Consider the following 27731-nt stretch of genomic DNA (forward strand, 5'->3'; position numbering starts at 1 on the left):
GGGCTTGGCGAGGGCCTTGGTCTCTCCTCCTCCAAGTGGAGACAAAGAGCTGCAGATTTATCTGGACTTCACAGCCATCTTCCTTGCATTCTTTATCCCCCAGCTGGATATCCCAGAGACATTAACAGATGAAGTAGGGGTTGTTTGTTTTTATTTAAGGAAGAGATATTGGAAAAACAGAAGGAAGCATAAAGCACAGAGGAGTCAGTCATCTCACCACCCGAGAGTCTATAAGACCAAAAAGATCCTATTGTGAGAAAGGCGTCCACAGTCATCTGTTTACCTGGTATTGCCGTTTTTCAGAAAGGTGCTCAGGCCCCCAAATATCTTTTATTCTTTGGTTAGTAGAAGTTAATTTTTTAAATTGGAGAATAATTGTTTTACAACATGGCATTAGTTTCTGCAGTAGAGCAAAGGGAATCAGATATACCTACACATAGATCCCCTCCCTCTTGAGCCTCCCTCCCACACATCCCCATCCCCCCCCCCCCCAGGTCATCACAGACGCCGGGCTGAGCTCTCTGTGTTATACAGCAGCTTCCTGCTAGCTGTCTATTTGACGCATAGTAGTATATAGATGCCAACGCTACTCTCCTGATTCATCCCACCCTCCCCTTCTCCCCTGCGTGTCTCTCCCAGACTTAAAAGTGCATACCCAAAGTCTTTTAAAGTCAGTGGCAGAATTGAGATTAAAATCAAGTGTCTCTTCCCCAGTCTGAGCTTCTGTTGTGTACTGCAGGGAGGACCTAGGACAGTTGAAGAAGAAGGCTGTAACAAGAGTGGCCGAGGCCAGGCGTCCACGTGGGCAGTCCAGGACAGCGCTCGGAGCCCATGGTCATGGTGTCCGGGCTGGTCAGGCCAGTCCTGTCTTGCTTTCTGGCTTAGTCTCTTTTCCTGGAATGTTGGGCTTTTTAGAAGTGCTACCCTCAATAATAGGGCTGATCTGATGGGTGGGGGGCACCCAGGGCTGCACCTGTTGGGACTTTAGGCCTCTCCATGCCAGCTCTGAGCTGCACTTCCACCACCAAAAGTCAATCTGAAAGCCAGTGGGTGGGGCGTGAGCGGATATTGGCACTAGAGATGAAACACAGACTCACAGATTGACATTCAGAACCCAGAGCTACCAATTCTCAGTTGTACCAACTTACAGAAGCTGCCGATTCTTTCTGGACCTCGGTGCCTGAATCTGATTTTCATACCAACCCGTGTAAAGAAGGCCTATTAGAAAACTAAACATCAGAGAGGCGGAACGGCGGCCCGGATGTAACACTAATCATACAAGGGGTTAAGTCCTGGCCAAGTTATAGCCTTCATCCGCGTCAAGCACTACTTATCAATCCTCACTCCAGCTCTGGGAGGGAGGCACCACGCTTCTCCCATTTTATGGATGAGGAAACTGAGGCTTAAAGACAACGGGTGCTTTTTTGGCATCTGCTATGTTCCTCATGTGTTTCCTGAGGCAGACATGGAAGTCTTTCCCACTTTACAGAGGAGGAGCTGAGGCACAGTGTACCTGGGTCACCCAGGAAGGAGCTGGGGGAGGACCTTCGTCTGAGTCCAGGTCTCCTGGCTCCCGGTTCAGGGCTCCCACCACCCACCCTGACTGGGCCCTGCCAAGCCCCAGGAAGGGCGTCCCGCCAGGGCGCGTGCTCTCCCCGGCCAGCCTCGCCCCTCTTGCCTGGGAAGCATGGCCCTCATCCCCTGCCAGACAGCCTGGTTGCCCAACTCATGGGCAGGAGCCAAGCCTGGCAGCCTTTGGTGGGCGTCCAAGTCGAGCTGCTCTTTCCTGCGCCGAGTTTAGCACGCAGCATGGCTTCATCATCCAAGTATGTCCTGCCAGACAGGCCTCAGCTGCTGGCCGGCGGGGCACTTGGCGGCCCGAAAGAGCTTGGTGCTAATTGGGCCCAGCCGACGTAAATCAGGGCTCTCGTTAAAAGGAAGTCCAGCCGTTCTCTGGCAGGCGAGGGGCGAGAGATGGGAAGGATGGCAGGATGAGAACCCCCCACAGAAAGGGGTTGAGTCCCACCAAGTCCCAGTGACCTTAGCAAGTGTCCTGAACCATTCGGGGTCTTCATCCATCTGAAGAGTTAAGAGGCCATACACAGTGATCTCTGATAGTTCACGCCAAACTGTGGAGCTGTCCTGTTGCTTCAGAGCATGTGATGTCTTTCCTTTCTGTTTGGAGCACCATTGGAGGTAAATCTCGTTATATCCCGTGGTGCAGAGGGCTGAATGCCTGTCATCTGACTTGGGGGAGCTAAGAGGAAGTCCTTCCCAGGAACGCAAGATCTCCTGAGTGCTGTTTCCGTGTCTAGAACCTTTGTGGCAGAAGGCTTGGATTCCCCCTGGAAACAGAGCCAGGCACTCTAGGAAGGCAGGGGCGGGGGAAGAGGGTGCTTTCACCGACAGGTGGGTATGAGATTGATGTCAGGGTCTGTCCTAATAGCAGGCTTGAACTGAAAGTAGTCCATGGTCAGCTGTGCTGAGATGAAGCTGGAAAATGGTGGGACTGTTTGAAGACAAATTGTACCCACTCTATTCCCTTTTCCAAGCATGCAAGTGCTTAAGCAGCTGTCCAGTCCCTGGGGCACCTACTCCCATGTTTAGGAAGCACCCAGTGTGTCAGGTACTCTGCTAGATACTGGGAATGTCGACAGATGAGATTCCACTGTGGCCTTCTTCAAAGTCATGGTCAACAGGGAAGGACACACATTGGAAAAATTGACAAGATGGTGCGATGAGTCCTTTATCAAAGATACGTGCATGCTCCTCTGAGTGCAGAGGAGGGCGTAGGGACTCTTGGCAGGGGTGGGGTTGGTGGAGGGGGTAACAGATTGCTCAAGAGCAGGTGGTATCAGGTGGTACTTAGAAAATGAGTTCAAAGCACTGGAGAGGAAAGTTAGAGGGAGGGAGAGAGCATGAGAAAAGCTGAACAGAAATACCAAAGGGCTGCTATGATCAGAGACCGGCAGCGCTCTGTGTATTTGTGAGGGGGCATGGATGCTTGGTGGAGGGTAGGGGTGGAATGAAAACCAGAGTTGAGGCTGAGTCTTGGTCAACTCAAGCCCTGTCCCAGCTGGGGACGGGGGATCTTAGTTTTTTCCAGTGTTCTGTGTTTTTGTTTTTACAGCTGTTCCCAACCCTGCTTGTGCATCTGAAATACCTAGAGAAGAGATTTTGTACAGTACAAATGGTCCCCACCCTTGAGCTCCAGACTTAGCTGGCCTGGGAGTTTTTGAGGTAGCTAGCTGAGCAGCCCAGCATTACTTAAAAATGTAAGTCATTGATAAACACGATGGAGAAAAAGAAAGTAGATGAGAGAGTCCAAGAAGGCAGAAGGCGGCACAACTTCAAATTGTGTTTTTAAAAGCTCTGGAGGAGGAAGCCATAGGGAAATCTGGAGGAAGACCCCTCGGGTGGAGTCGCAAGTGCAAAGTCCCTGAAGCAGGGCTGACTATTGTCTTGAAGGGAGCACTAGGAGGTCAGTGTTGCTGGAATAGAGGAGATACGGACAGAGAGGCAATGGGGTCAGGTGGGTTGTATAAGGCGTATATGCTGGCCTTTTTGAACCATTAATTTAGTCCAACTCATCCGGCATTTAGTGAGGAAACTGGCCTGGAGAAGGGACACTTGACTAGACACATCTGTTTCCTCCCTCTTTTGCACAAGACTCTGAACTAGGCTGTGTGGTTGGGTGGTGTAGGGGAGCATATTGCTGATAGAATACAGGCTCTGTTTCCCCATAGGTCTCAGTCTGGGAGGAGAGGCCCAGGCTCACACCACCCTTTCCAGAAGAAGGCAGGTTTCAACCCCTGCTGCTATCCCAGTTCTGACTATAGCGGAAATGGCATCACAGTTCCAGTGGTCATGGAGAGATGGGGCACCTGACCAAGCCACTGTGGCTGAGCAAGCAGCACCTTGAAGAGGGGTAGGACTTTAGCAGGCACAGCAGGAAGCACTTGCCCAATGAAACAGGACAAGCTAGAGGCCGAGATGGAGCCAGAAGGCTTTGGGGGAGACGGCAGTAGAGTGCGGGGGCATGAAGTCCTGGGTTTCTAGTCTGCCTCAGCCTCGAAATTTGGGACCAGCTGATTGTTCATGGTTTTACATCTTTGTGTCTCCCTGGTCTCAACTTCCCCATCTTTTCCATGGAGTCAATCCCATCTCTGAAGATTGGCAGTGAAAATTAGAGAAGTAATGTGCGCTCACGTGTCTACCAGCCCAGGGTCTGTTGAGGCGTGAGTCTCGGGAAGTGGGCCGTGTGTGGTCCCTGCTGATAGTGAGCACCCACTCTTTGCTGCACCAGGCTGCTCCCATCAATTGCAGGAGGAGGACGGGAGCCAGGTGGGGAGGGCAAGAAAGCATGGTTTGGTCTGTTTTCCTCTCCACGTTCAGCATCTCTTTCTGATTTTATGGAAGCCGTTATGAGCAACGCGCCACCTAACAGTACCCATAGCCGTTCCCCCCGGCTGTCCCAGTGGTCATTGTGCCCCATAGCCCAACCACGCCCTGGAGCTGGCATCCTTATTGTTGCCCTGTTTTGTGGGGTGGGGGACATGTGGAGGGGGCAGCAACATCAGGAAAGGAGCCAGGGCTTCTCTGTGTGTTTTCTCCTCTCTGCTGTGCTAACCTCTATAGCTGGGCCAAGGACCTACAGACCTCTGAGGAACTTAGCACACCAAGGTAAGCTTGAGCTGCTCAGCAGCAGGGGGAGCTGGGGACACTCCCCCTAAGCCAACTCTGTGGAGGGGTCCTGAGTGACGATGCTCATGTGGCCCTGTCCTGCCCCCTCCACCCTGCCAGGGCTCTCAGCTTGGCCCTGCCCTAGCTCTACCCTCTGACCTAGGCCTCCTTCTAATTTGATTGAGGTTTCTGCGGAGAGGGGGCTGAGCCAGGGAGAGGTAGGTGCATGCAAACAGGTTAACCCTCTCTCTGCCAAGAAAGGAATGTTTCTGAGGCAATTTGTTGAGATGCAAGTTCTTTGTTCTCTTGATCATTCATTAAAAAATATATATATTTAATTGTTGGCTGCTCCAGGTCTTAGTTGCCGCATGTGGGATCTAGTTCCCTGACCAGGTATCGAACCAGGACCCCTGCACAAAGATGGGTTCCTGGGGAATTGCACTGATCACCTGCTGGGTATCCAGTTTTAGTTCTTATTTAAACTACCTGGGTCTTATTTGAATGGAAATATCGACTTGGGGTTGGTTTTTGTACTCATATTTATGTAATAATAGTTTCACTAAAGGCTATATCTGCTCATAGACTTTCTATGATTTGATTGCTTTCATCAAACTTTTCAGAGAAATCAATCAGATAAGACTAGGCCATTCTCAATATCACCTATCTTGATTCTTGGTTCAGAAATATCGGCTCTGTGCTCATATCCACCAGCTGGGGTCTAATCTGACTTCCTAACTTAACCACAAGGTGTTCTCAGGAAACGTTCCGTCCTCAGTCAGCTCCCCTGAAGTGGAGGGGGTGGTGGGGAGAAGGAGATGAAAGGATGGGGGTCCCAGTTCCCCTCACCAGGTGGAAGGTGGGATAGCATCATTAGCATTCCCAGCTTGAAATGACTCCGAGCCCCAAGAAAGAAAGCTCAGGGGTAGAGAAGGTTTGGTTATCTTGCTGGTTAGGAACAGGGGATTTTGAGTCGGCTCTGTCTTCAGGCAAGTCGCTTACCTGATGCACCTGTGTCTCCTGCATATTTGGTAGGGTCACTGAGGGCATCGTACGAGCTCTTGTAAAACATCATCAGCTTGTATCTGGCACTTCGTAAGGACTTGAGAAAAGGTGATCGATCAGATAGTCCTGGTTATAGCAGTGGACGCTGATCATAGATACGACTTTTGGGACCAGAACCTTCACAGCCCCTGAGATTCTGTTACCACCGGGACTGTCACCTAGCCCTCCCTCACCACTTCCAATTCACACACACCTGAGCAGGTGCGATTAGAGACCAGAGGCTGAAATGCTCAAAAATCATAAAACAAAAGAATGAAGACAATGACAGGCTGGGTTGTCTCTGGGGGGAATCCAGGGTCCCCCAGATCCCCTAAAGCCAGCATTTTCTCTTTGGGCACATACTTCAGAAGAGGGCCCAGGGGCTCTGTGCCTTTACAAGGCCCTTTCTTCTCTGCATTCTGCTGGTTCTATCCATTACCCCTGAATGGAAGTGGAAGCTTGATCTTCCTCGCTTGAAGCCATTAACACTCTGGGCTCTTGACAGGAAACACAGCTCAGCTTTAATTAGCTACAGCAAGCTCCCTGCATGAGCTTGTATCACAGCCTGGGGACTTCAAAGATAACGGCTTCTCCATTCCTTCTAATCACATCTATTAATGAGCCAATTAAGGCTTTCTCTGGGGCCGAGGCAACCAGCACTCTTACTACCTTAGATACGCAGCTGCTGAGAGGCTTGAAAATGCCTTGGACTGGGAGCCCCAGTCTGCAGTTTATCTGCCATGGATCCTCAGATGGAACAAATGTCCTCTCTGAGCTGCTTTCCACAGCAAAGGAGAGTAACACTGTTTTCTGGAGGAGTGATTCTTATAACAAGAAGAATCGCAGGTCATCGGTTCTCAAAATTTAGAGTGCGTCAGCATCACCCGGAGGCCTTATCAGAACTCTTCACTGGGCTCCTTTCTGAGCTCCTGACTCAGTTGGTCTGGAAGGGGTGGTGTGCAAGAATTTGTATTTCTAACTTATTCCCAAGAGATGCCAGTGCTGCTGGTTCGGGGACACGTTTGGAGAAGCCCTGCTCTAGACAGGTGTGAGGTATTGCTTGAAGATTTGGGTTGCACTCCCATCTATAAATTAACTCCAACCTCTTTCCTTCACCTATGCCTCACCTGATAGTTTCCAGGGGTCTCCCACATGGGCTATCCACACGTGGACACACCCCTGTTTCTGGCTGTGCAGTGGCCAGCCAGTGGAGAGTACTCCAGGGGCGATCAATCTGGGGCAGAATTCAGCAGGACCACTTCTTTGCCTCATCTTCTAACCAAGATTTTAGGTCCTGATGTTGATCAGAAGTCTCTGACGTCACCAGCATCTCCTTTAGGAGCAGACATGCATCAGGGCTTCCTGATGCTGGAGAAGGCAGAGAGCACGACGTCTTCAAGGTCTTCTCGACAGATGCGCTGCCTGGTGGATGCTGGGAAGGTGAAGCTGAACAGGAAGGAGGGCATCTCATGGTGTGGAACATGAGCAAAGTGCTGTGGCAGGACCATGCATGTGATTTTAGGAGACAAGTTAGATCTTCTACTGATGACCTGACCGAAGTTTGACTGAAGCTTTTTGCCCGTAACCTTACACAGCAGAGACAGACTCTTACTCATTTCAACTGCTGCCCCCTGCCTGCAATGGCTGAGAGCGTGACTAGTGTCTCTCCAGGCTTCTGGCTTTAAAGACAGACTTCTGTGGTCAAAGGTGTTAACAGTTTGGGTACTTAGGTTCTGGGTTTCACCTGAGGCTGTGGCCTCCCCATCCAGACCCTCATGGTACTCACTCCCAGAAGCTATGCCCTTCCTTCTTCACCCCTCCTCCCTGCCCCAGGTCTAATTCAGCTTTCGAGTCCAGCTCGGAGAACTTGCTCTCGAGTATGCCCACTTTTGGAGAAGGCAATGGCACCCCACTCCAGTACTCTTGCCTGGAAAATCCCATGGATAGAGGAGCCTGGTAGGCTGCAGTCCATGGGGTCGCTAAGAGTCGGACACGACTGAGCGACTTCCCTTTCACTTTTCACTTTCATGCACTGGAGAAGGAAATGGCAACCCACTCCAGTGTTCTTGCCTGGAGAATCCCAGGGACGGGGGAGCCTGGTGGGCTGCCGTCTATGGGGTCGCACAGAGTCGGACACGACTGAAGCGACTTAGCAGTAGCAGCATGCCCACTTTGGTAGTCTTTGCTTTCTAGATAGCATGTCCCAAAGTGTGTGCCCATGGGCCTCGGGGAATGTGAACAACTGTCATGTTACTGAGGTGTCCCTCAGGGGGTGTTGGACTAAGTAAAGTCAATCAGATATCTTCTCTGCAGGACTTCTCAGAGCCTGGAACATACTGTTGGAGGTGGGTTGGAAGATCCAAGAGGGATGCTTAACAAAACATTTCCCAAACTCCTTTCTCCACAAAGTGCATACTTTTTCCACAGAGGACCTTTCCTCTTTTGGATATTAGAATTTTTATTACTCTTTTAAAGAGTGGGTTGCTACTGTGTTTTTTTTTTTCTTCTAGTACTACTGCTCTACAATGTTGTGTTAGTCTCTGCTGTGCAATGAAGTGAATCAGCTTCATGTACACAGATCCCCTCTCACTTGGACTTCCCTCCCACTTGCTCCCACCATCCCACCCAGAGTTAAATACACTTCAGAGCCCAGCGGACTTGTGTTTCCCATCTTTGGACTTTTTGAGCTTCAGTCTCTTCATTTATCAGAGAAGACAATGGCACCCCACTCCAGTACTCTTACCTGGAAAATCCCATGGACGGAGGAGCCTGGTAGGCTGCAGTCCATGGAGTCGCTAGGAGTCAGACATGACTGAGCAACTTCATGCATTGGAGAAGGAAATGGCAGCCCACTCCAGTGTTCTTGCCTGGAGAATCCCAGGGATGGGGGAGCCTGGTGGGCTGCCGTCTATGGGGTCGCACAGAGTCGGACACGACTGAAGCGACTTAGCAGTAGCAGCATGCCCACTTTGGTAGTCTTTGCTTTCTAGATAGCATGTCCCAAAGTGTGTGCCCATGGGCCTCGGGGAATGTGAACAACTGTCATGTTACTGAGGTGTCCCTCAGGGGGTGTTGGACTAAGTAAAGTCAATCAGATATCTTCTCTGCAGGACTTCTCAGAGCCTGGAACATACTGTTGGAGGTGGGTTGGAAGATCCAAGAGGGATGCTTAACAAAACATTTCCCAAACTCCTTTCTCCACAAAGTGCATACTTTTTCCACAGAGGACCTTTCCTCTTTTGGATATTAGAATTTTTATTACTCTTTTAAAGAGTGGGTTGCTACTGTGTTTTTTTTTTTCTTCTAGTACTACTGCTCTACAATGTTGTGTTAGTCTCTGCTGTGCAATGAAGTGAATCAGCTTCATGTACACAGATCCCCTCTCACTTGGACTTCCCTCCCACTTGCTCCCACCATCCCACCCAGAGTTAAATACACTTCAGAGCCCAGCGGACTTGTGTTTCCCATCTTTGGACTTTTTGAGCTTCAGTCTCTTCATTTATCAGAGAAGACAATGGCACCCCACTCCAGTACTCTTACCTGGAAAATCCCATGGACGGAGGAGCCTGGTAGGCTGCAGTCCATGGAGTCGCTAGGAGTCAGACATGACTGAGCAACTTCATGCATTGGAGAAGGAAATGGCAGCCCACTCCAGTGTTCTTGCCTGGAGAATCCCAGGGATGGGGGAGCCTGGTGGGCTGTCATCTTTGGGGTCACACAGAGTCGGACATGACTGAAGCGACTTAGCAGCTCTTCATACATAAAATGGAGAGTGATCCCTACCTTGAAAGGTTGTTGCAACATTTAAGTGAGGTGACATAAAAAATGCACAGCCCAGGGTGAGATAGACAGTAAGGGGCTTAATAAATGTGAATTTTCTCCTCTCTATCTTTTTCTTTTCTGGTGGAAGCTTTCAATCTGAGTCAAAATATGCCTGGTTGTGCGCCAAGTACTCGGCCTGTGAGGGTGAGTACCCAAAACACTCAAATCCGCAAGGTCAAAAGAATGAGAGCTCAAAAGGGACTGGGCCATCCAAGAAGGCTTCCTGGAGGAAGTGATCTTTGCTGGCCCAGATTCTGAAGCTAGCTCTCCAGTAAAGACCTAGGGCAGCGGAGGCAGGAGGGGACGTTTAGAACTCCCTTTTTCTACAAGCAAGCTCCAGCAGGAATCCTTTTCTTTATTTTTCTTTTCCACCCTGGAGGCCCATTTCCCCACCAAATCCAGCTGACACAGCACTTACCTTCCCCTTGCACTGCCTGAACTTGGCCAACGGCTCAAGTTCCAGAGGTGTGAGCCTCAGAGTGAGGCCCTCCTGACTTGTGGAAATTCACTGGGCCCACAGAAGCCTGTTATACTGACACCCTCAGGGAGCTCAGGGCAAGAAGCCACCAGGACCTGGATACTGGCCCAGAGCCTACCTCCCCGACCTTGGTCACAAGGGTAGGTGGGAGGAGTCCATTCAAAGCTGAGGAGGAAGCTGTACTGGAGGCTTTCTCCCCAGACTCTGTATTAACCCCTGAACCCTGACCTCTACCAACCAACCATTTCAGGAGACACCACTTCGAACCAGGCATATTTCCTCCCTAACTCATTTAATCTCCTAAACTGTCATAATAGTTTCCATTTTATTGATGAGAAAACAAAGGCTCAGAGAGTCAGCTTGAAACTAGGTCCATTTGGTTCAAAGTCCAAGCTTTTTCCACTAGTGCCTCGGAGCCATTATTTCTCTTTGGGCCTTACCTAGTTTGTCTGGAAACTAGATGTCACCACCTCCAGAAAGCCCTCCTGGTTGTCACCCAGGGCCATGCTTATCTCCCCTTCTGAATGTCTACAGTTGAAACCACAAGGCACGTCTCCTGTCAGTCCATCTTTCGGGCAGGGAAGGACTGGATGGATGCCCTACCCTGTACCCCTAGTACCTGGTACAGCTCACACAGTAATCTCTGTTGAGAGAAGGGATGAAGAAGTATAATTTTCGAGAGTATACAGACCTACCTGGTGCTTTGCATCCCTGTCAAGTCCTGAGCTGCTCAGCATCTTCTGATGGCACCACAACCCTCCACCCTTCCCTCCACCCCATGGGCTGGCCTCACAGATGCTAACTGACTCAGTTTTCCAAGGCAACATCCACTTCACCTCCTGTGATTCAGCTTGCTTCTTGGACTTCTGCAGGACCCCCCGATGTTCATGAGCAGATCCCTGTAGCTGGACACCCTCAGGAGGGCCCTGTAAGATCTCAGCTCCAGCTCTTCTCCTCCAAGTGATCTGCGGTCCAGCACGTCCGCGTGAGACCCAGAGGTCACCCTCCGCCTGCCAACACCCACTTCAATGATTAGCGAAGGTGCCAGGGAAATTATGAAAACCATGTGACAGGTAAATGGCTCTTCCTGAAACTTGCTTAGGTTTCAAAGGGAGGATGGCTTACCCCAGTGTGTGGGCTGGGAATTCAGGCTTTGCAAACACTTTCCAGAAGGCATGGGCATGGCAGGCCTTACAGGGTTCTGATTTCCCTTCAGTGAAATCCAACTGGGCCTCTTGGCCCCCGGGACTGAGACCAACCATGGACCAGGCTCCTTTGAAACACTGTGGCTTTGTTCCCTGCGTGAGGAGCAGACATGCCAGTGGGTGGGGAGCAGGAAGGGAGAAAAGCAAACAGAGGGTTCCAAGGATGGAGAACATGTTGGGTCACTAAGCCCATTCTTTTCACTTTCAGGACAGGGAAACTGAGGCCCAGAGCGAGGTGTTGGCCTAGTGTCAGACAGCTTCTTGGAGACTGAACTGTGGCTGCAGGGAATACATTGATGTCTCTCTAAAATCTTGGGCAAGCTGGAGTGATAAACGAATGTCCCTGAGGAATTATATCCAGAAGCTTCTCTTTGTACTGGCTGGTAGAAATGCCACAGGTACATGGATTGGGCTTGCCCTATCTTTGGATAAGGCTGGGCATGGGCTGCTGAGGTCTAGAAGGACAGTGAAGGCTAGTTGGGAGGCATAGCCAGAGGCTTGTCTTCCTGCCTCTGGCCACCTGGCTGTGTCTCACAGGTATCTTTATGCCCACAGAACTCATAGGCAGACTGCATCCTGGAAAAGAGCCCAATCTGGGCACAAGTTGCCTTTGGCAGGCAGAGACAAGAATCTACAGTTGCCAAACACCATGCTGTTTCTACAGGGTCCCTTGAAATACCTGTGAAAGCATTTTCTGTACATCAATTCTGGGGCTCCCACATGTGGTTCTTATGTGAATGTATTTTGAGCAACTCTCATGTGCTCGCAGCTTCAGTAGCTCTCTATTACCTGCAACAAATGGAGCTTAAACCCTTCCCATGCTCAACACCCTTATGCATTTATCTGTCCTATTTCTTACGTGTCATTTTTGAAAACTCAGTTCATACCATTCATAACCATCATCCTGAAAGCACCAGCCACTCTTTCGCTTCTGAATCTTTAACAAATACTGCCTGGAATGTTCTTTTCTCTTCATCTGGAGAACTCCTCATTCTTCTCTCTAACCCCGCAGCCCAACAAAGAAGGTGACACTTCTCCGTCAGGTTTTCCATCTCCCAATTCCTGGGCAGTTGTACCTTCAAAACATATCTCAAACCTGACTCCTTATTGTCTGCACTGCCAACTCCCACCTCCAAGCCACCATCATCCCCTGCCTGGTCTACTCTGGTAGGCTCCTAACTGGTCTGCCTGCTTCTAATGTTTTCTTACCACAAGCTGTTCTGTCTGCAGCAGCCAGGGTGATCTTTCATGCATCATAGGTCAGACGTGCCTCGTGCTCAAGACCCTCGATGGCTGCCCACTGCGATCCGTACTGTGGCTGACCTCACCTCCCCTGCCTGTCTCTCTACTGTCACATCATCCATTCCCCACCTTTTCTCCATGTTCCAGCCACAGTGACTGCCTTCTTGTTCCTGAACAAACTGAGGTTATTTAGGATTGCCTTCATCTGTCCCTGCAAGGCTCCCCAACCCCAGCCTCTCTCTCACAGTTGACTGTTTTCATAATTCAGGTCTTGGCTCAAATCACTTCCTAGAGAGAGCTTCCCTGACCATTCTCTCCAGAGTAACCTCCCTTATGTCAGCCGTTTATTGTCTTTGCAGCGATCATCCCTATATAAGTGACTTCGTGTATTTCCCTATTTATTTTCCATGCCTCCTGCTGCAGCAGCAGCTCAGCGATAGCAGAGCTGTTCTCCTCTTTATTGATGTGTCCCCAGCGTATGAAACACTCCAGGTGCCCAATGGGTGCTTAATAAGAAACTTATATGAAGGACTGCCTGAACCAGTGTCCTGGCAAACAGAGCCTTCTGGAAGAAGGAGATCTTTGTGAGCTTTCTATAGGAAAGGAAACCTGGATGAGCCATAGAAACATGGTGGGATTTGTGTAGGTAGAGAGACTCAGAGATGGTGTCCCAGGAAGTGAGTCTAGCCAGGAGCACAAGATGAACGGTTGGAAGGAGAGAAGAGCGCAGGGGAAAGCAAGGCCAGGGCCGAAAGTCTAATGCTGAGTAGAGAAGTAAGGTCAGCTCTGAGCCTAGGTAAGGGGCTGGCGGCAGGAGAGTGGGCTGAACAGGAAAGGTCGTGCCCCTTGGTCATCTTTGCACTGCTTCCCTGCTTTGCATGCACACAGGACTGTTCTAATTGCAAAGGCAGACAGGAGCCACAGAAACTTAGAAGCTTAGGGTATCATATAATATGCTCATCAGCAAATGAGAATGAAGCTCACCCTGGCTGGGACTGAGCAATGTCTGTGCCGGTGCAGGGGCCTCAGAGAGGCTGGGGCAGGACTATCGGGATGGGCAGGAATAGCCAGTTACAGAGACTTTGCCTGCAAAGGGAATCCAGCCACAGACTTCTGAAATCCCAAATGTTCAGAACACACTGCTCTATAGGCTCCGGAGGCTCTCAGCTGACCTCCAATGCCCTTCAGCCTCCTGTTCCAAAGGGCCTCTGTGGCTCCTTTCACACCTCCAAGGATGGAGCGCTCCCCACTCACATGCTGGAAAGCTCTGACACTCAGAAAGTCTTCCTCGTATTAAGATGGATCTGATCTGCCTGGAACACTCTGCCTGGACTTCACCCTGACTCCGAGGCAGCCCCCTCTGCTCCCAGGCAGAATGGTGGACGCACAACAGTGGTCTTCTCACCAGACCCCAAGCTCTGCGCCCTTCCACCCCTTGTCTGTGGAGCTCCAGTTCCCTCCACGCCTGAAACACATCCTCTGGGCTTGCCTCAGTTTTTACTGCACTGGTTCCACTGCTTTGAGGAAAGTCTCCACAAAGGCACCCTGGGAGACCACTGGACACTCCTTTCACCTCCTCCTTGAAGACCATCTGTCATCCCTGGTGGAAATGTAAAATGGTGCCGCTGCTGTGGAAAACAGAATGGCAGTTCCTTTAAATATTAAAAGTACAAGTAACTGTATGATCCAGCAAGTCCACTTGTCAGAATAGACTCCAAAACATTGAAAGCAGGAACTAGAACACTTGTATACCAATGCTCATAGCAGCACCATTCACAACAGCTAAAAGGCAGAAGCAATCCAGGCTTCCCAGGTGGTTCAGTGGTAAAAGAATCTGCCTGTCAATTCAGGAGACATAGGTCCGATCCTCGGGTCAGGAAGATCCCCTGGAGAAGGGAGTGGAAACCCACTTCAGTATTCTTATCTGAGAAATCCCAAGGACAGAGGAGCCTAGCGGGCTACAGGGCGTGGGTTTGCAAGAGTCAGACATGACTTAGCAACTAGACAACAAAACCAAATGTCCATCAGCAGACGAATGGATAAGCAAAATGTGACATGCCTGTAAAATGGGATATATTTTTTTGTTGTTATTTTTAAGTTGCCAAGTCATTCCAACTCTTCATGACCCCATGGACTACAGCACGCCAAGCTTCCTTGTCCCTCACCATCTCCCAGAGTTTGCCCAAGTTCATGTCCATTGAATTTGTGATGCTAAAATGGAATATTATTCATCCTTAAAAAAGAACAAAATTATGACATATGCTACAACATAACAAACCTGGAAAATAATGTGTGCATGGGTGCTAAGTCACTTCAGTCGTGTCCGACTCTTCCCGACCCCAGGACTGTAGCCTGCCAGGCTCCTCTGTCTAGGGATGCACCAGGCAAGAATACTGGAGTGGGTTGCCAGGCTCTCCTCCAGGGGATCTTCCCGACCCAGGGATTGAACCTGTGTCTCTTACGTGTCCTGCAATGGCAGGTGGGGTTCTTTACCACTGAGCCACCTGGGAAGCCCCTGGAAAACAATATGCTAAGTGAATAAGTTAGTTGCAAAAGGACAAATACCATATGATTCCACTTATATGAGATACCTGAACTAGGAAATTCATAGAACAGAAAGTAGAATAAAGTCAGCTATGGGGTTGAGGGGAGGAAAGAAACGGGAAGTCATTAATGGGTACAGTTTCCACTGGGATGGTGAAAAAGTTCTCAAGACGGATATTTGTGATGGTTGCACCAAGTGCTGCTGAATTGTACACCTTAAAATAGTTACTATGGCAAACTTGGTGTTACGTATGTTTTACCACATTTTAAAAGGCCACTATATCTACTCTCCATTCTCTGCCAAACAACAATCAAGCAGCAAGCATTTGCAAAGCAAATGATGCCTGTGGGCCATTAGACTGGCAGTGGAGACTGTCCTTGTCCATACCGACACTAACAGCCAAGTGCTAGCTTAAGTACTTACCATGAGTTACTTTATTTAATCCACATAGCCTTCCCAAATAACTATTGTACAAATTTGACAAATGGAACTGAGACTCTAAGAGGCTAAATAGCTTGTTCAAGATTACACAGGGGCTGGACCCAAGGTTCCAGTGTGACTGTCTGATTCCAGGGGTTAGTCATGCTACTTGAGGACTTCTTGAAAGAAACTTGGGAAGTTCTTAAGAGCCAGAACACACACACACACACACACACACCCTCTGAGATGCTTTGCTCGGTGAAACATATGCAAAGACTCTTTTCAGAAGGGAGCAACCTTAAACTCCTTGAGTTGTGGCTGGTCTGTCTGGTTCAGCCTTCTATCCTCAATCAGTATCTGTTGAATGAGTGCCCATCAGTGTGTCCTGAGGGAATCAGAGGTGGCGTTTCCGCTGGGCCCTATGGTGTAGGCAGGAGCGAGGGAGGAGGACCTCAGCGTCCACTTTGTCCAGGAGCTTCTGCTGGCCTTGGGACTGGTTTCCGGGAGCCTGTGCTCCGCTGCCCTCCTCCACCCACTCCATCCTTTGATGGTCCACTGTTCACCACGCGACCAGATGGGTGCTCCTGGTGGGCGGGGCCCCATCTCATCCTCTCTGTACCTGGTGTGCAGCCTCATGCTGGCCAAGAGCCGGTGCTCTGGGGTTTCTCACTGGAGAGATGAGCAGGGGAGAGCATTGGAGAAACCCGACAGAAGAGTTCAACCTTGAGGAGCTCTTGTTCAATTCTCCTTATTTCCCTATAATTAGAACAAATTCCCTGTTAGCTCAGTTTCCATTCCCGAAGGTGGAAGGAATTCAGGAAACTTCTCCCAAGATGCCGAGCCCCATTCTCAGTCTGACTGTCTAGACATATGACCCGCAGGCTGCCCCCGGCCTGCTCTCGCAGAACTGGTGGGGGCCGCGGCAGCAGCTGGCGCACATTACCCTGGGGCTGGCAAGGCCTCCATCCTGGGCCCAGGAGTGCTCACGCAGGAGCAGCAGCCCCGGCTCAACAGCGGCAGAGGCTCACACCCTGGCTGCCAGGGCAGCCAGTCACCAGGGCAGGTGAGGGCTGGGCCACTGCTGCGTCACACAGCCTTGGGGGCAGACTTCACTCAGAAAGCAAAGCAAACGGGCTTCCCTGGAAACAGGCAGAGTGGCCACATTGGGCAGAGGTGAGGCTGTGGGGGCACTTTGTTGCTGGGCCACTTCCCCAGCTGTGTGAAACTGCTGCTGTCAGAGCTTATTTGCATGGACCCTTCTGCCCTGGGGCCTGGACCCCCTGCTGCCAATACTGTATATTACTGGGGCTTCACTTCTCTGACCTCTAACCAAGAAACTGGACGTAGAGGAAAGGGTACAGGACAGACCTGAGTTCAGACTTAAAGTGATCACATTTTAATTGCTCTGTGATCCTGGAAAAGTTATTTTCATCTACGCTATTGGCGTTTCAGCCTTCTCATTTGTAAATTGGGGATAGTAAAACCTACCTTCAGGGCTCTTAGGAGGATTAAATGAGATCATATTTTATAAGGTGCTCAGAACAGTGACTGGCACATAGCTGGTTTCATGGAAGTGTTTGTGAAATGAGTACAAATGTATCTCAGCATTCCAAGTGTCCCGCTTTGAAATCTGGGGATGTGGAGTAGCTGAATCCTGAGTACTAAGTACCTAAGTACCTGAGTCCTCACCTTACCACTGACTTTGGTAAGTGCCCTGCCTTCTCTGAGCCTCACTTTTCCTTTTGTACAATAGGGGTGCGTGACATGTTATTCCGATGGCCTCTTCCAGTTTGAACATGCCAGGACCCAAAAGCTTGTGGCGTGGGACCCCACCATCCATCTTCAACTGTCTCTAGTCTTGCCCTGCTTTATCCTCAGCTACCCCCTGATCCCTAGAGGATCCCGGCTTTCTGAACTATAGAACTCGACCTCTTGGAAATGCCAGGGCCAGGGGTTGTCAGCATGGATTAGTTCTGGGAAAGGCGACAGCCAGCCGAGTGTCCCCAGAGAGGGCACTTATCCTGCCTAGCCCTGGAGGGGGTGAGCTAAACATTCCGATCAGCCAAGTGGCCTCAGGGGAGCATTAGAGAAAAGGGCAGTGGGAAGCCGGTGTTGGAGATCTCTTAATCCCAGGGAATTTAAAGTCACCGTAAAGTGGACTCCTAAATGAGGAGGGATTTGCCTCTTCTTCCAGCTTCAACAGACTGCCTCTGCCCAGGGAGAGGTTTTAAATAGAAAAGGTGACTTGGCTTGATTTGGCCAAACTCACAGTCGGACACATTCCTCCCTTGGTTCCCAGGGTTCAGAAATAGTCTGGTGGAGGCATGGAGGTGCCTTGGGAGAAAGGAGATGCTGTGTTCTCAGGTGTCCCTGACAAGGGCATAGGCTGTGCCAAATAAAGGTGGAGAGGGCATCCTGAACTATCATGGGGCATTTTATGACTCAATGGGTCTCAGTTGTGTGGTTCTCCTAGATGGAGACCCCAAGTCCCATGGAAGAAAAACAGACCTCCTCAAGGTCCCTCTTGAGCAAAAGAGTGTGCAGCAGGGCCAAGGGTAAGATTGGGTCTTCCGACTCTAAGGTTGGCTGACTCCTACTCCTTAGATACATAGCCTCTGCATCAGCCATGACAAGCACACCCCAGAGCAATGTTTCATTCAGTGTACATTTTTCGACTTTGCCGTGTGCAGATCCTGGGCAAGCCGCAGGGAGGGTTGGAGCTGAGGTGAGAAAGAAATGAGCCAGGCTCTACCTTTGCCCTCCAGCTCCTAAGGCAGGGACTTCAGCCTTAGGAGGATGAGTGTGCAACCAACCTGAGCACAGATGCTTTAGGAGGAGGTGCTGGGGGGAGGAAGGGGCTGGGAGCTGGAAAGCTGCTCCTGTTTCCTCATTTTCACTGGTCTTATCTCCCCTGTTAGTCTGAGAGAGGGATTAAGGCTCCCTCATTAGCTGGGGTGCTCCCTCTGGGCAGCTTGCTGCGCCAGCCTCTCCTCTTCCAAAGCCCAGCATAATTGCCCTGCAGTCTCCCTTCCAGTGACAGCTTTGTGGGAAGCTGATGCAGCCTCCAGCTCTCTCCAGGGCTGTCCTGGGACAGGTGCAGCCAGCCAGGTTCTGGCAGCCACAGAGGTCAGAGTCAGGACCCATGGGAGAAGTGCGAGGGCAGGTTTCAGCTCTGAGGAAGCTGGCTCAGTCTGTTAGCCAGACGGCCCAGTGTTCTAAAGGGCTGCTCTGCTGGCAGGAGGGGAAGAGGGAAGAGGGGGAAAGGATTTCTGCCACCTCGGGAGGTGTATGGGCTGGAATTTGGGCCTCATTGCTTACTCTGACATAGTAGAGGGTGTTTAGGCATCATATACAGTTGCCACATTCCAGACCAGGACCTAGGATTAGAAGCACTCCAGTACACTGGAGTTCCATGTCTGTATCCCTTCTTGGGCGGGGAGCATTTGAGAGCTGTGTGTTGGCAAAGAAGCGTGTGGGTCTGATTCATCTCAGCCTCCTTAGCTTTTAGTATGGAGCCCAGCACTCGCTAGGGTCGGAAGTGAATGAATGAATGAAAGAGCGAATGCATGATTTGTGAGAGCGGAGATCTCAGCATTTCTCCAGAATGGGCCCAACCGCTCCAGCTGAGGGATGGTGGGGACTGGAGCGTGGAGCGAAGGCTCCCCTCCGGCTGCCAGTCTCCGAGAGCTCCCGTACTTCAAAGGACTTGTAGATAAGAAGGGCTTTCTGGGCTAAGTGAGATCCGGCCCTCCCCCAGTCTTCCCTCCCCCGCAGCCCCACACCAAATGTGCACACGAAAATCTAGCTTCCTTATCTGCATGGGCTCAGATTTGGCACCCTGGGGCTTGAAAGGCTGACCGAGCAACTGATGGTACATCCAGATGTTCTTAAAGACCTCCAGCTGTGGCCCATGGGACATTGCTCCTTCTGAGGTGCCAGCCTCAACTTTCACCTGCATGGAGGTGTGAGGACCTGCTTGGGTAGGAATGAAAGAGGCTGTCCTAGGAAAGCAGAGGATCCCAGTGAGGGTGATGGGCTTGGCTGGAAGGATCCCAGAGGAGGGAGGAATGCTAGAGGACGAAGAAATTGGAGGGTGAAAGCCCCCGGTGTGAAGGGTGCATTCCCTAGACAGAGTCCTTAATCCGCATTTGAAGAGGGGATATGACTGGATGACTGGAGGATGGGTGGCTGAAACAGATGGTGGTCCGTTCAGAGATTTATAGGACGCTTCCTTAGACTCCGTGCAATGAATCAGACCCAGCGTCTGTCCCCAAGGAAGGAGTTCACAATACACAGATGATGACACCACTGTTGTAATTCAACTTGGAGATGGGCCTTGAAGCATGGAGAGGGCTGTGGCTACATGCTGAAGATGAGTCTAAGCAGAATTCTCACTGAGGTTCAGGGGTCACTCCACTGGGATTTGAAATGCTTGTGACATGTCACGAGCCACTTTGAGGTGAAATTCAAAATGAGCAAATATATTGGTTGAAATTAATGCCTTTTTAAAGCAGATTTCAGTATGGTTGAGATATTGTGGGCATAAAACGTCACGAAAAGCTTATAGAAAAAAATTAAAAACTGGAAAAACTGTACCTCCTCATGTAGTTTGTGTGTGGATTGAACACTTGAAGGGGGGACTACTCTCTCTACAGTCTTTTGTTCAGTACAATACAGATGAAGATCATCACATACAGTCTCTTCAAATAAGAACGCTTGGGTTCAGTGAGGTGGAGTAACTCATTCCAGATCGCACAGCCAAAGGGGCAGAGCAGGGGTGTGGTGCCATAGCTGTAAGTTGAAAGCCAGCTGATTTCTCTTCCATCACTGGCTCTCAAACTTTCTCTCAGCAGAAGTGCCACCGGTACAAGTCCTGGAATCAGAGTCAGCAGAGACGAGCTGGAAAGTCTTGGGCCTGCACAAAGCCCTGGAAGCAGGAGAGTGGGGTCACCTCAGTGGAGAAGTGGTTGTTGTTCTCTCGTGACTGAGGAGAGCCTTTGCTCAAGGGAGGAGAAGAGGATGGGTGAGGAAGGGACAGCCAGTTCCTTTACTGCTGCTGCTAAGTCGCTTCAGTCGTGTCCCACTCTGTGCGACCCCAGAGACGGCAGCCCACCAGGCTCCCCCGTCCCTGGAATTCTCTAGGCAAGAACACTGGAGTGGGGTGCCATTTCCTTCTCCAATAGCTCCTTTACAGAGGGCTTTAAACACCAGACCCGGAGCTGCCCCTGTAGAGAAGTGATGCCCAGTAGCCGTTTGTCGGAAATTACTACAAACCAACAAAATGCAAAAGAACCTTGGTATGGTAGGGAGAAAAATAAGGCTTGAGTTACTTGAATCCAGTGTCTGCTGCTTTTTTGAACAGAATTTATGGCAAGGGCTTCAGCTAGTAGTAACATTTATTAATTTCTTGCTTTGTGCCAGGCATGGTTCTAAGAAAATTACAGAAATTAACTCATTAATCCTCACAACACCCCTGTGAGGGGGATACAGCTATGGACCCATTTTACATATGAGCAAGTGGAGGCAGTGGTTGTGTACCTTGAACAAGTGACACATTCTATGGTCCCAGATTTTACACTTAAAGCATAGGGAAGGCATCCCCAACCCTTGAGCTGTGGACAGGTACTGGTCCATGGCGGTTAGGAATCAAGCCGCACAGCAAAAGGTAAGTGGCAGGACTAGGGCGTGAAGCTTCATCTGCTGCTCCTCAGTGTGCCTGCCTCGTTGTTTGCATTACTGCCTGAACCACCCTCCACACTGTCCGTGGAAAAATTCTGAAAAACAGTTCTCTGGTGCAAAAAATGTTGGGGACCACTGGTGTAGAGAACTGAGTTAAATGAGATAACTCACGTGAACATGGTCCACACCCAATCAGTATGCGAGAAACATCTGTGGAACCAAAGCCTGACATGAGTAATGAAGTGACAAGGCCAGTGTTTTGCGACGCCAAACTCTTTGATTCCTTTGCCACTCCATCCCCCATCCCAGAGGTCTCGCATGTAGTAGATGAGCATTCAATATCTGGAAAGTGGTTGATGAAATCTTTGTGAATTCCAGTGTCTGCCTTGGTCCGACTACTTCTCTGCATTCCACCCAAAGAAGGGATGGGGTGTGTTTTCTTGAGGTGGGAAGTCCCCCACCAGACACTTCTCTGTCTCATGGGCCTGATCTCAAAGAGGAGAGTCTGTGTGCAGCCTCAGGGCAGAGGTGGTGGGGATCCCCTGATGAGGTTATGCTTTCCTTTCTGGTGGTATCAGCCCTTGGGCAGGGTGGATCCCCACTCTCTCTGGGTGGTACAGGCAAGACGGGTTGGCTTGTCTGAGAGCCAAGGGTGGATGGGGAGCGCGTGTGCCTCCCACTGCCGGGTGTATGTGTGGCAGCGTGTGTTTGTCTTAGTGTGAAACAATCAATCTTCATGCCCGTTGCCTTCAAGAAGTGGATTATCTGGTTCTTCAGAAAGAAAATCACTCAACTAAGGAAATGAGTGCTGGGCAATGTCAGGCTGGAGGTTCTGACTGTGGGTGTCAGACAGTGGGTGTCCTGCCTGTGCTCTTTGCAGGGAGGTCTCACTGCCTGCCTGGGGCTTCCCAGGTGGCACTAGTGGTAAAGAACCTGCCTGCAAATGTAGGAGACATAAGAAGTTCGGGTTGGATCCCTGGGTCGGCAAGATCCCTGGGGGAGGGCGAGGCAACCCACTCCAGTATTCTTACCTGGAGCATCCCATGGACAGAAGAGCCTGGAGAGCTACAGTCCATGGGGTTGCAAAGAGTCAGACACGACTGAAACAGCTTAGCATGCATGCTAGGGTTACTGGAGAACTCGTAACAAGACCCTTAGGACAACAGCCGCTCTTGGAGGAGCCCTGGAGGGAGGAAAGTGGGAGATGAAGCTGAAGTGAAAGGTAAGACTATGGGGCAGAGAGGCTGGAGAGAAAGGACTGCTGGGCAGGGAGACCAAGCCCATGGTGTCCCCAGCTTCCCTCCATCCACGGCTCTGGTGCAGTGGGAGGTGGGTGACCCCTGATGTCACTTACACCTGGGGCTTGCTGCAAGCCTCGGGGATTTGCCCGGAGTCCAGTCAGTGCAGAAGTGACCAGGGAGGGTCCGTCCCCACTGCGCTTGGAGCAGGGAGGTGCGTAGAGTTATTTTTAGAGTCTGCCTGCGGGCTGAGATCACAGCACCTGGAGTCAGCCAGACCCAGCCAGGCGCACCCCTCCCTTGGGCCTGCTGAAGGATGCATTCTAGGCCACCTTGGCTTTCTCAGGAAAGCCCAGTTCATGCTAACCTGTCAGACCTGCCAGACCCTCCCCCCAGGCTCCTTGGAACCTTTCAGCTGGAGTCTGTTTGCTCAGCTGGGGTTGGGGTAGAGGATGGGTGGGGAGGGGCTGCCCTCTGGGTCCTGAGGCTCTGGCCAGATATTCTTAGGCCACTTGGAAGTGGCCCAGAATGATGGAAAGGGGCCTGTAGACCCAAGAATAGGATGTGGAGTTCTGGGCTGCTGCATTCCAGCTGCCGGGTCTCTAGTGGGCCCCCGGCCTCCATGAACCTGCATTCCCTTATCTGTAAAACAGAGAGAATAAAACACACAGCAGTCTTTTGGGAGGACAAAATCTGATGATACCAAAGAGTAAGCAGCCTAATGCCTGACACATAATGGGGAACTAACCATGGTGGTTCCCTTCTGTTTCTTCCCTATCCCTTTCCTCCTGATTTCTCTCTGCAGACTCAGTAATCATTTTTTAAAATTTTAATTCATTTATTTTATTGGAGGTATGATTGCTTTACAATGTTGTGTTCATTTCTGCCGTACAGTGAAGTGAATCAGCTACATATATTTACATGTGAAGTCACTCAGTTCGTGTCCGACTCTTTGCAACCCCATGGACTGTAGCCCTCCAGGCTTCTCTGTCTGTAGGATTCTCCAGGCAAGAATACTGGAGTGGGTTGCCATTTCCTTCTCCAGGAGATCTTCCCAACCTAGGGATCAAAGCCGGGTCTCCCGCATTGCAGGCAGACGCTTTACCGTCTGAGCCACCAGGGAAGCTCAGTGTGTGTGTATATATATCTCCCCTCCCTCTTACACCTCCCTCCCTTACCCACTAGCTATCTATTTTGCACTTGGCACTGTATTCATATCAATCCTAATCTCCCAATTTGTCCTACCCTTCCCTTCCCCAACTGAGTTCGAGTGTCTGCTCTCTACATCTGTGTCTCTATTCCTGCCCTGCAAATAGGTTCATCAGTACTAATTTTTTTTTAGATTCCAGATATCGCGTTAACACACGATATTTGTTTTTCTCTTTCTGACTTACTTCACTCTGTATGAAGGCTCTGTGCATACATGCTAAGTCGTTTCAGTCGTGTTTAACTCTTTGCGACCCCATGGACTATAGCCTGGCAGACTCTTCTGTGGGATTCTCCAGGTAAGAATACCGGAGTGGGTTGCCAGGCCCTCCTCCAGGGGATCTTCCCCACCCAGGGATGGAACCTGCGTCTCTTATGTCTCCTGCATGGGGAGGCAGGTTTTTACCACTAGCGCCACCTGGGAAGCCCACGACAGACTTTAGAGCCACTCATTATTATTCTGGCCGCTATTCACTGAGTGCCATTGCAGTAGGCACTATAGATGCTGTGGTGAACGAGGTGGGCCCTGGTCCTCGAACAACTTATGGCCTCAAGGCCAAGACAGAGAGACAAGGGCAATGTCACACAGCAAGCAGAAATAAGACCACCTTCAAGAAGAAGTGCTGCCTGAACTGATCTTAAGGTCTCCTCAGACCTTCCTGAGTAGTCAAAAGCCCTCTGCTTCCCTTCACCCTTGCAGTGCTGCCTCCTCCATGAAGCCATCCAGGCTTTCCCCTGATCTCTCACAAGGCATCATACTAAATACTTTACCCTCCAGTTCTTGGAATGATGCCGTGAGATGGGTAACACGATGGCCTGTTTATGGATAAATTGCTGGGACTTGGAGAAGGCAGGTACAGCAGCAGGGTGTCATCTGAATTCATCCCCTTGTTCAGGATCCCACCTCTTTCCACAAAGCTAACTGGCCTCTGTCTCAGGCCTTCCTGCTACCTGGGGCCCTCTCAGAGAAGTTATCACTGGCTTATTAATGATTTGTTGTCTGAGCTACTGTCCCCACAGTCTAGAGGCCCTTCAGGAACTGGGCCGTATCTGATGCCGCCTCTGATCCAGGGCCCAGCGTCCGTCTGGCACAGGGCAGCCATCAGTGCACCTTGGTTGAGACGACACTGGGTCAGAAGCACATCACGACTGTCTCCCCAATTCCACTGGGCAGAGTCTGTGATTAGAACACTCCTCTCTCTGGATGCCCCCGGGCAGCGTGACCCCACGCTATTGGCCCAGGTCCCTTCCTCAACCTCCTTTCCTCTTTGTCCCAGGTGCTCTGGGCCCAGCAGGATGCGACAGGACAGGATGTGTGCTGGCCTCACGTGTCCAGCCAAGCAGGCCGACCCCGGAGGCGAGGACGAGAACATGCTGAGGTAGGGCAAAGGCCGGGGCCGGAGACACGCCTGACAAGAAGTCGTACCTCATCAGCCCAGTACACCTCAGCAAGGCCTTGCTAAGGAGCTTAAGGAATTGAGGGCTGGGACACAGTGCTCTGAGAATGAGGCCCCCAAAGCAGGAAAAAGGTCCGTCCAGCTCCTCAGACATGGGTCCCTCTGTTTTGACGTCCGAGTGGCTGCTTCTCCTCCCCCGTCAGAGCCCAGCTATGCTTGGCCTGTTTGCTTGGATCCTAGCAGGCCCTGAGGCTGAGGGGAGCCTGGGAAGGAGCAGCCCCCGCCCCGGGGTGGGGGTGGGGAGTAGTGACTGACAGGTTGTCAGGGGGCTGACTTTTGTGTGGGAACTTGGGCAGATCAGACAGCAGCTGAGGTCCCGGGGTGGGGGGACTGGCCCTGCTGATGGATGTGCTGAGTCTCTTCTGTCTGTCTCTGCTCTGCCCCCGTCCACGCCCCCAGCTCCCATCCCTCCTTCTTGTGCTCTCCTTGGTCACTGGCCAGCGGTGCTGGGGCTGGAAGAGCCAGCAGATCCATCAGGCACGGGATGCAGGGAGGCTGGCGTCATCAGTTCATGAATCGGCTCAGCTCTGGGGCTCTTGTCAGTGGGCGCCAGCGCAGTGGCATCTGGGGTATGTACCCCAAGGGTATAGTACATGCAAGGGAGAAAGAGGCCGCTGGGGCCAGACAGACCTGGCCTCAAACCCTGGCGCCACCACTTCACCAGCCCTGTGACCTGGGGCAAATCGCTTGACTTCTGCAAGCCTTAGGGTCCTCCTTTGTAAAACAGGGATAATGGAACCTGCCTTACCTAACTCGCAGGTCGTTGAGAGGATCAAACAAGGGAAAGGGTTTCCAGATTGCCTACGGTAAACTTCCCTGGTGGCTTAGTGGTAAAGAATCCACCGCCAATGTAGGAGACGTGGGTTCAATCCCTGGGTCAGGAAGATCCCCTGGAGAAAGAAATGGCAAGCCACCCCAATATTCTTGCCTGGGAAATTCCACGGACAGAGGAACCTGGAGGGCTACAGTCCATGGGGCCACAAAAGAGTCGGACACAACTTAGTGACTAAAACATACCGCCGCCACCAGTGGACGTTTGCATCACTGCTGAGCACAGCGTGGGCTTGTGGCAGGACCCAGCTCCCGCCTGCCTCTCTGCCTCCCAGACTTTGGTTCTTCCTCTGCACTAGCCTAGGCTTCAGCCTGGTCTGGAGGCAGAAGGATAGACTTGACCTTGAGAGTTGAGCCCCTCTGGGTCTGCCTGATTCAGTTCCAGGCGTTGGGAGCACTTAAGAATCGGGCAATTGCTTTGTTTGTTTAGCTGATTACATGACTGATGAGTGAATGTGGCTGATGAAATTGTACCTTCCCATGAATTCTTAAGCTGATCACTAGAGGGTCATCTTGAAGGGTGTTTCGTGGCGGGGGGAAGCAAGCAGAAGTTCCAGCCATTGAGTGACTTGCAGCTTTAGGGGGAGAGGCAACGCCCATTAAGAGCTATTAGCTAAGAACCCAGGGCAGATAATATATTAATGCCATGTCTGATCTATTAATAGCAATATCCCCAGTACTAATGCTCATCACCAGCATTCAGTCAATTTCTGTCAAGGGAAGGAATACAGAATGACTGACACAGATTTTGCGTGTTACCTAAGCCACATGGCACTGCCATGCTCCTGGGAGATTTGGTGAAAACTTGCTCTGAACCTCAGACTGCTCATCTGTTCCACAATTTGTCACACTTCTCATCCCCTGCTCAGGAGAGGGCAACTTCCTCCATGTTGTGTTAAGCCACTAGACCCCCACACAACAGTTTGTCCTCCTTTTTCTACAAAAACATAATTGCCCTGAGAATTTTGCCACCACTGAAGATTTGAGGGTGTCACAGGGGAGGGGCCACTGGTTTTACCAACCGAGAAGGTAGAACTCCCCACCTTCCAAACTCCAAGTTCTTGACCTGTGATCCCTCTCCCCAGGCTTCTGGGAAATGTCATTCAGGGGGTCTCCCTGCCCCTGCCTGCCCCAACCCACTGTTTTTCTTGCAGGGAGGAGGGCTTCCAATCTGCCTTCCCCAGGCCCCAGAATTCCAAATGACACACTATTCTCATCTATTTTCTCTTCCATATGAATCTCCCAGGCCCTGTGGACCCGAGGCAGGTTAGGACTCAGGGTAGAGAAGCCCTGTCTAAGGTTCTAAGTTGGAGAGCTCTCTAGACTGCTGAGCTCCCTGTCAAGGGAGGTGAGTCAGCTCAGTGATGCTGTAGAAGCTCCTCCAGGGTGCAGATGTCAGTCCCAGCTCTTTATTCAGCTTGGGGGTTGAAGAGGTCGTGAAGCTGGGAGGCAGAGAGCCCATGTTCTTGGCCCCAGTTCTCTTCCTGTCAACATGAACCTGCTCAAAATCCCGCTCCATCTCCGAGCTTCAGTTCCTTCATTTGCACAATGCAGTGAGGAGCAGAGAATGAGGAGGGCAGACTGGATGCTCTCTCAGGGTCCCTGCAGCTCTGAATCACTGCAGTTTCCTGGCATCTCAAGAGTGGAAGGTGATTTGTTTTCCTGCAGCAGAAACTGAGCGTCAAGTTTGTGGGGATTGAGAAAGACTACATCTTAGTGCTCTGGCCCTGGGCCCAGCTGGGGCTCTGTCTGGCTGCTGCAGGGGGGATGGAAGACCCTGGACTGTCCTCTGGCCTGTGGAGAAAGTAAAGCTGGCCCTTGGTGTCCAGCATGGACTGGGCCAAGCCACAGTGATGGGCTCCCCAGCCTGTGCAGAGACAGGAT

The 27731-nt window shown here is 51.0% G+C and overlaps 1 long non-coding RNA gene across 1 annotated transcript; it reads left to right on the forward strand.

Annotated features, from left to right (window-relative positions):
• Positions 1-1958: 1958 nt before the first annotated feature.
• On the forward strand, positions 1959-14153 carry LOC132657883 (uncharacterized). The gene is made up of 2 exons (XR_009596655.1): positions 1959-11097; positions 11438-14153. It is a non-coding gene; the product is annotated as an uncharacterized LOC132657883 (long non-coding RNA).
• Positions 14154-27731: the final 13578 nt, after the last annotated feature.

This window comes from Ovis aries, chromosome 1 (assembly GCF_016772045.2).
Source record: "Ovis aries strain OAR_USU_Benz2616 breed Rambouillet chromosome 1, ARS-UI_Ramb_v3.0, whole genome shotgun sequence".
NCBI lineage: Eukaryota > Metazoa > Chordata > Mammalia > Artiodactyla > Bovidae > Ovis > Ovis aries.